This window comes from Glossina fuscipes, unplaced genomic scaffold (genome assembly GCF_014805625.2).
Source record: "Glossina fuscipes isolate IAEA_lab_2018 unplaced genomic scaffold, Yale_Gfus_2 183, whole genome shotgun sequence".
Taxonomy (NCBI): domain Eukaryota; kingdom Metazoa; phylum Arthropoda; class Insecta; order Diptera; family Glossinidae; genus Glossina; species Glossina fuscipes.
The window spans coordinates 431,736-441,519 of record NW_023998526.1 but is presented as its reverse complement, the minus strand read 5'-3'; positions in this window follow the sequence as shown (position 1 = coordinate 441,519).

The window sequence follows — 9,784 nt, the reverse complement described above, 5'->3', positions numbered from 1 at the left end:
CACAGGTTCGGCATCACAGGTTCTGATCTTTGGGGTTTCGTTAGTCTTAGCCATTTATGAGCTATCAATATGTTGACGTGATTTTGGCTGAAAGCAATTATTTTACATCGGCGTTACGTAACAACGGCAACTCTGTACAGCGCTGTTGTCATATTTTTCTCTTTGTGCAAAACAAACTGAACTCGGTTGAAGGCGTAATTTATGCCCCATGCTTAAAGCATGTGCCGGAAGATGAAATTGTGCGCGAAATGGGCAGTCAAGGAGTGACTGAAGTCTACAAATTCACCAAATTAAATGATGATGGAAAAAGGCGCTTTCCTACAGGAAGAATTATTTTGACTTTTGACCGCTATCGACTACCGGCAACGGTTGATGTAGCTTGGTACAAATGTAAAGTAGAACTCTACATTCCAAATCCCATGAGATGTAAAAACTGCCAACGCCTGTGTCATACGGCAAAAAGATGCATCAGTCCTCCATCCTGTGCTAACTGTGGTCTTCCTCCACATGCTGAAAACAGTACGCGTAGTTTCTGCTTAAATTGCAACGATCAACACTCTGCGTTAGACAAACATTTATACAAATGCGTGAAATTCTAAAAATCAAAACAGAAAATTACTGTACCATGGGTGAAGCGCGACGCAAATACCGCGAAAGAAATCTGTCTGTAGCCCAAGGAATTGGAAAAAGTAATACCTACGCTGCTGTTGCCTCGCAAATCGTGCCTAGTAAGCCTTTAACTCCAACTCCTTCTAATGAAAAATGTGTTTCATCATTAACCAAAAATTATATTGTGAAATCAGTTACATCACCCGCCAAAGATAATATTGAAAAAACCAAAGCAACACCAAATATTGAAAAAATTAAAACAACAACATATATGCTAAAATCTAATATACTAAATTCTCCAGAATCTCCAGCTCTCAACTTTACTCAACAAATTACAAGTGGTAATGAATCCATTCTTTCATCCATTAATCAACCTTCAACTTCAAATTATTCACGTGCGCCCACTCGTTGCGCTTCAAATGTACCAAACCACCTAAGTGCAGATTATTCAGCTGGTAAGAATAAATCATTCACGAAAAATTCCTATAGCGACCTTCTCGACGAAGACGCTGACATGTCAACTTAACTTTAATTCCACTCTGCTTCCATGTCATTACAATTAAATAAAGTTTTTAAAATTCTACAATGGAACATTAAGGGAATTGTTAATAATTTTAATGAACTGTACACTCATAAGTGATTTTAATCCAACCTTTTTATCGCTTCAAGAAATCCATTGTAGAAGCTCTTTTAATCCTATTCCACCCAAATCATATACTGGATACTTCACGAATGCTGATCAAAATTCATATTCCAAACAAGGAGTAGGTGTTTTTATAAAATCAAGTATACCTCACAAACGCATAAATTTTAGCTCAAACATACAATCCGTAGCCATACAAATAATGTTAAGCATAAAATTTACAGTGCTTTCGTTCTATATTCCACCTTCGCAATCGTTTTCTCGGCACGAACTCTACAATTTATTCTCCGTACTTTCCCCCCCATTAATTATATGCGGCGACTTTAACAGCTGGAATACCATCTGGGACTCAACAGTGAACAACACTCGTGGTACTGTTTTAGAAAAGGCCTTCATTCAAAACAATCTCTGAATTTTAAATGATGGAAAACCAACGCACTTTTCAACTCACCACACTTTTTCACATGTTGATTTAACTTGTTGCTCTCCCTCACTTCTTCCTTTGGTTTCCTAGTCTATTTCTGATGATCTGCATAATAGCGATCACTTTCCAATCATAATCGATCTTAAACTTTCATCGTCCTCTGTTACTCCAGGCCAAATTCCTCCTAGATAAAGCGAATTGGATTAACTACTCCAAACAGGTGGAGTCATTTTTGAATTCAAAGCCATTTAACGGGAACTACAACCATGATGCTGCTATTATGTCTAAAGCGATTCGCACGGCTGCTCATCTTTCTATTGCTCAATCCAATAGCTCTTTTGAACGAGCTATGGTTCCTTGGTGGAACAACACGCTTTCGTTTCTGAGGAAAAATAAAATGGATCTATGGCACCGCTTTAAGAGATGTCCTGATCAGAATCATTTGTTTTTATACAAAAAGGCCAATGCTCTATTCAGGAAGGAATTACGAAAATCAAAGGCACTTAGTTTCGAACTTTTTTCAAAAAGAATTCTCAAAAATACATCAGTGAAAGTTGTCTGGAACAAAATAAATAGACTCAATGAGACTTCAAATCTGAACGAAATCTCTGCCAGCTGCACTCCCAATGGAACTTTAACTGATGCAGATGAGATTTCTAATTACTTTGGGAAAGTGTGGTGCGAATATTCCTCTGACAGCAGCTTTTCCAGTGCTTTCATCGAAAATAAAAGGACTCCAATATCTCTTTCAAATAATATTGATGGATGTCGCATGTTCCTGGAAAATTGCATATCCACCTTAGAACTTGGAAGTTGCCTCTCCAATTTGAAGGGGAGGACACCTGGTCTAGACCGCATCTCATACCAAATGATCAGTGCGCTGTCTAATTCAAGTAAAAAGAAATTACTGGACCTATATAATACGATATTTTTGACTGGCCATATACTTTATATGTGGAAACTGGCAGCAGTTGTTCCAATTCCAAAGTTAAAAAATGTCTCCATCGCATCTGATTATCGCCCAATTTCTCTTTTATCTTGCCTCTCAAAGGTATTGGAAAAGATTATGGCATCTAGATTATCTTGGTTTCTTGAGATCAAGAACTTGATAACAAAGCAACAAGTTGGTTTCAAGCGGGGCAGAGGGTGCATCGACGCTCTGTTACATATTGACTATTTTACAAACAAAGCAATTTCCAAACGAAACCAGGTAACAATTCTTTCAATTGATTTCCAAAAAGCATTTGACAGAGGTGGTCTTCATGTTATTTTAAGACTCTTGAAATCATGGAATGTTGGACCCAAATTTTTCAACTACATCAAATCATTCATGTCGCATCCACGGCTTAAAGTTAGAATCAACAATCATGTCTCTGATTCCTTTCCGCTAATGAATGGCATTCCGGAAGGATCTTCTCTTTCTGTCACGCTCTTCCAAATCGCCTACAACGAAATTAGCAAAATTCTTTGTCGTGTACCAAGAGTGGAACATTGCGTCTACGAAGACGATGTATAAAGAAAAAAATACGACGAAGGCAATCAACATCCTCGAATCTATTGGACGAGAGATCTCCGCATGGGCAAACTCGTCAGGGGCTAAAATTTCCATACAAGAATCTAAAAAAATGCACATTTGCCAAAAGCAGATTTGCAGGAAATCTACTGATGCCTATTAATGACTAAAAAAATGCACATTTGTCGAAAGCAGATTTGCGATGCAAGAAATCTACTGATGCATATTAATGACTTACCAGCACTAAACGTGCAGACGCTGCACATTCTCGGGCTCACTTTTTCCAACAAATATCGTTGGAAAGCACACTGCCTGCGGTTTAAAAACTCTATTTTAACAAGGGTGAATTTCATACAGTACGTTGCTTGGAGAAGCCATGCGCATATTAACACTATTGCTTATCTTACCAAAATGCTTGTGTTAAGCAAGATTGACTATGCTTTGATAATTTATGGCAATAGCTGCAAATCTAATATCAACATCCTTAAACCGGTCTATCACCAAGCCGTTAGAGCAAGTTGTTATGCTTTTCGGACGACGCCCATAAATAATATTATAATTGAAACTGGTCTCCCAACCTTAGAAAATAGACTGTATGAGTTAAAAGCTAAAATAGTCCCTAAGCTTCTTAATTCAAACAAATCCATTCTCGGTGATGACGTAAGAAAGATTATTATTGCGAAGAAAATTCCAAAGTCACCATCTGCAATTGACCATTGTTTGAGCATCGCAAAGGAATTGAACATTCCCTTAAAAATTTCCCGCTCTTTTGGTGTTAAACCTCCCTGGATTTTGAAAGACTGCTCTTTTGACATCTCACTGTCTATGCACAAGAAAGAAGATACTCCTTACGTCTTCAGGAATCTAATAGCTGAGAAAACCCAAGTATTGGACAATACTGGTTGGAATCTTTTGTACACAGACGGCTCAAAATCTCCTGGTCTGCCTCCTGCTTGTGCGGTGGTAGATGCTACAGGAAGGGTTCTTCTCAACCACATATTTCACGAAAGCACTTCAACTTTCATAACCGAAGCCAGAGCTATCCTTCACGCTGCCAACCTTGCCCATAAAAACAAACTCAAAACCGTCATTGTTACTGACAGTTTGTCTGTATTACGAGCTACCCGGAACCCTTCGACTTCGAGATGGAGCACCATGAACAAATTAAGGAATATAATTACTACACCCGACGGAAAAATTAAAATGTTATGGGTACCAAGTCACATCGGTTTACTGGGAAATGAGCAGGCTGATCGAGCGGTAAAGTATGCTGCTTCTGCTCCTCTAATTATGGATGATGTCATGGAAAAGTTGGATCTTCAAAGATAGATTGGAAGAAAAGTTAAAGAGAAAATTGCAGAAGGAAATTTACAATACCATCATCAACACTACTCTTGCATTAACCCTCAATTAACTCCACCTCTATATCCAACAAATGTTGAGAAAACCAAGATCCAAACATTTTCGAGAATTCGCCTTGGTCATACAATTGCAACTCACCAATGGATCCTGAAGAAGTCTTCTCCCCCAATCTGCTGTTGTGGACAAACTCTTACTATAAAGCACATTCTCTGCCTCAACTTTTCCTTGGTTAGAAGTATTGCATTTGGAACGATTAACCCTTTGTACATTCTACAATCAACTTCAGAACAGAATATCAATTCAATATTTTACTTTATTAATACTACTAAGCTTATTATCTAATATCCATTTTTTTAAATTAGAGCCGATAGCCTGTGTTGCTAGTGCTCAATGTCTCTTTTTTTAGTCTAAGAATTCAATTCATTAGTCTAAAATTAAAATAATAATAATAATAATAATAGAATAAAAAGTAAAAAGTAAATTATATAAAGACATGTTTTTATCGTTATTAACATAATTAACTTAGGCTAAAAAACTAAAGTCCACAACCAAATGAGGACGAGGGTCAACTGTTACGTCTATTGGCACTATCTTCTAAAAAGGAGAGACTAGATGATTAGACTAGTCGTTTTAATAAAGCTAGAGTTTTTGATATTATCTTTTCGGAGTACGTTCAGACTCCGAATACGAATCTTCAAATTTTGTAAAAGTTATGGCATTCACAATGTATATGTTTTGGCATTCACAACACATACGTATAATAATAGAAATCCCGACCAGTTGCACATACATATTTTTACCAAACGGGATCATTTTCATTTCCTTTTTTGTGAATCCACACAGTTGCAAAAGCCGAGATAAGAAGCTAAAATTAGCCACAAGCACTCTTTGAACGTTTAAAAAATGCTTTTAATTAGCCTACATGGACGCCCGCAATAGATTAGAAACTGAGAATATCTCGAAGAAACACCTGCACTCTTTCTACGTTTTCGTCTATAACTTTTGATCCCATGAAAATATTTCAAAAAAATATTGAAGTCACGTATCCCAAAATTGGTTCTAATTGATCTAATAATCAGTCCAAAATTAACGATAAGGTTTTAATTCTATTTTTTTTTTTTGGAATATATTTTAGCGCTCCTTAACATATCATCCAATTACAAATAAATTGGAATTTATATTTCATTGTTATTTGTGGACAAATCAGCAAACCGACCGAAATATATTCATCCTTATTCACGGCTGTTTAATTTTCTTGTGCATTGTGGGTATGTATATGAACCTATGGACTGTTTTTCATCATAAAATATCAAAAATAAGCCTTTTTGGCGTACAAAGATGTTATATTTCGTAACGATCCTTGTATGCGATGATGTCCAAAAAGTAGGTTTACTTTTAATTTTAAATCACATGCTGCTGTCGGCCGACGACAAAGATTAGCTGAAAACACATTAATTATGATTAACATTACTTTGAATCGAAAAAAAATTAATGTTAAGAATGTTGTAACCTTATCGAGAAAAACATTTTGAATCAATATATTAGCTCATATTGAAACGTCTCCGCGATTTTTTCTGCAGTTTCCATTTTCTTTTTGTAGACTGCTCTATTCAAATGATTCCAAATTCAAAATTATCATGGTTTTAGTGCCTCCGATATTTCCTGACAGCTTGCATGCCGGTCTTCCTCCACCAGTCGCTAAATTTCGTCTACTGTTTCGCTAACTGCAAGGTGCGTCTTTTACATCGAGATTTACGGAACGGAATCGAGCAACCCACTCCTGTCACCTTCGTTCCATCACAGCATTCTTAAAGTGCACTTTACAATTTTTTTTTTTGCAGCGTTTTCACCTATTTTATAATAAAAAAACGTCACATAGCGTATTTTTTCAGATATTTCACTCATTTTGAAAGCAATATAACTTTTTACACGAGTGAACAATTAGAAAACTATCTTCAGAGAAAATGTAAGCTGAAATGTCACTTTTTAAGTATATGTTCGTTTGAGACAATCAATGAATGTTGCCCGATATTTAGGCATCAACACCATCCCACGGAAAATGCACGGAAAATTTTCAATATGACCTAAAATATACGTATATATATAGCAAGCAAAGTTAGGCACTCATACTGTCTTCAGATATCTTTCGGCCGTGAGGGCGTGCTAATAGACAAGTTAAGTTAAGTATCACAGGTAGCAGTAAGTGTACAGTGACTAACGAGGGGTACTAGGCATCTCAGTAGAAATCATCTGAGAAAGTTGCAAATGGCAACCGCTTGATGGTAAAAAGCCGAAAAGGATAAACTATAATCAAAATTCAGCCGGGAAGTTATAGTGAATTGCATTAATTTAATTAATAAATTACAAAGCAAAAAAGCAAACATTTTAGCAATTAACAAATTAAAAGCAAGGACGAGAATTTAGAAGTAAGTATTCAAATTCCAATTCTAACCAAGAAATATAAATAAATCTTGTAAATCAATATACATACATATTTCTTCTCTTTTTCTGATCGAGAGCATACCAGATTAATTACAGCAATACTAAAGACATAAATTTATTATTTGTTTCGTAAATTTTCTATTCCTTTACTTTATAGAATCTATAAAAAAAGTAACAAATATAGAAACATTTCGAAGATTAAACTACCTTAGCGAATGTCAAACAAATTAGCGTTCAGAACAACACTCCCAGAGTGTCTTCGGATAACACTCAAATTTGCAATCCAGTAAGCTTACTTTCAAATACGTGATTACCCCTACGTTTTAAAACTAAAAATAAAGAAATCACCCGAAACATAAACAACAGGTTTATAAAAAATAACAATAAGGAAATTAATATAAAAGTAAAAAAGCTTGTTTATTGGTTTGTGATAAAGAAGATTGATTAGATAAAAAACGCAAACCAAGAAAACGATGTTAGATAAGACCACTTTTTGAAACACTGACTTATTATGTGCAACACCGTTTGAACAATTTTCACGACTTTCAACAGGCTGTGAAGACGAATCCGGACGGTTTCGATTTGTTATAAGAATGTCTTGAAGATCAACTTCATAAAAATTTAAAGCGGCCACCTATTTCAAGTCAATGTATATTTTTTCTTACACTCGGATAAGTATTGCTATATAAAAAATATTTTTAAATTCAATTGAATGAACTGTGATTTCTTAAATATAGATAGTGCGCAAAATTTCTTACTTCCATTTAAAATAGACTTTTCAACATGGTCAGCACTCAGAGTATTTTTGGGTAATTTGGAAATTACCGCTTATCACTATCTAATATAACAATTTGATCAATATATTTCAACTTTAAAATCAATGGACTTTATTGGTTGTTTTTCATTTGTTACAAAGAATGAATGTATACATCAAAATTTCAAATCACATAATATGAAAAAAATGTAAAGTAGTAAACGTAAATGTTAATTTGCTTTATTTTCTGCGATTATAATGATATGGCGTTAACCAAACTGGTAATTGTCTTAAATAAGTATATAAACAATTCATGTTAATTTACACTTTCTACAATAAACCTACAGCTAAAAGCTAATAATACATGGATTTTCGGCAGAGGATGCACATCTGGCACTGATTTGCTATTTATATGTCGGAAATCTGTAAAAGCCAAGTTTCATTCTTCTTGCAACCAACTGTAACTGGAGAGCTGCATAAACTACTTGGTGGTCCCCATTCAACTTATTGCCAATTTTCTGGTGGAGAAACCTGCCTGCGATTTAGATAATCCTTTTTTAATGAGTGGTAACTAAGTTTGGTTTCGGAGGCCAGCACCGTTCTCGACGATATTTCAGCGGTAGGCTACATGCGGGGAATATCGTTATGTTATCATCGTGGAAATTCGGTAGTTTTCTTGGGCTATCGTAACTAACATTCCTCGTTTGCTTTATATTGGGTAACCTGGTATCGTTGGGATTCTCATGAGTAGAGACAGTCCTACGGGGGAGTCTTTTACGATTTGCTAAGTTTGGAGGTTCCTCGGGGGGATGTTACCTAGTAGAATCGTTGAAGTTTATTGGATATTATTTGGGGTCAATGGAAGGTATAGAAACTAGTTATTGGACTTGGTAGTGGATTCTTTTTGCAGAATCACTGGTCGATGTAATGTCGATTAACGTGCTATTGGTTAATTCAATACAGGGTGAGGTGTTCTACATTATCCTACGACGAGATGGTGATTAGCTTTCATACTCCTGAATTATTGGTGACGAGGTATATCTGCTCCGGCTACGGTTTCCGATTTCATACAAATATCGGTCCGTATTTTCGAACTACCTTTATAACAAACCTAAAATCAAGTGTTGTGAGCAGAATTCAATTTACTAATACGGAATTTGATGTAATGCTGATGATGTATGCAATAATTTACAATATGGTTGAATTTCTCAGAATTCTTTAGTTTCGTTTTATTTCTTTTTATTTGGTTTATAAATTTATTTCTTTATTACTTAGCAAAATTTTTCCAATCTATTAACAAAAATTCGAGATATCTACTTCCACTGTCTTTCTTCATGACCTCCTCAATCTCGCTCAAAGCTGCTTTTGGTTCAGTTTACTTTTTCGCTCTAGATTCCATCGCGTTCTCGACCAAAAATGTACACCAATTGGCAGATTTATTTACGTAATATGCTTTAGATTTTTTTTAAACTTATAAAAAATTTCTTAAAAGTATTTTTCATGAAATTTCTTGAAAAAACCGTGAAACGCGTTTAGCTTTTTCGTCGTTCTTCTTCTTTTGTCCTCTTTTTTTTTCTTAGCTTTCTTTGTGATCGGTATTATTCTTAAGGACGATTTTCTAATTAAATTTGTTAAATTTCTCTTGTAAATTTGTATTACTCTTATTTTCATTTATTTTCTTATTTAAAAAAAAAAAATTTCTGTTCACAATAACGAAAAATACGCACTGCCAAGCAATAAAATTCGTGAATTATTTTTGAGAATTTTGTAGTTCTCAATGACACCTATGAAACTATATTTTTTGCCACGCCGCTGTTGGTCTTTCCCCCATCATCGACCTTTGTTTTTCTTTTTTCTCCCTTCTCTCGCCAACCGAAAATACTGAACCAACCAACACCGACAAAAATAGCGTCCACATAGCGTCCCTTCATTAACTCTTTTTCGCGCGAAAACTTAACAATCATGTCAATGGATTGTTGCACTTTTTTTTTTTTCTCTAAGAAAAAATGAAACAGGATTGTTAAAAAAAAAACTCGT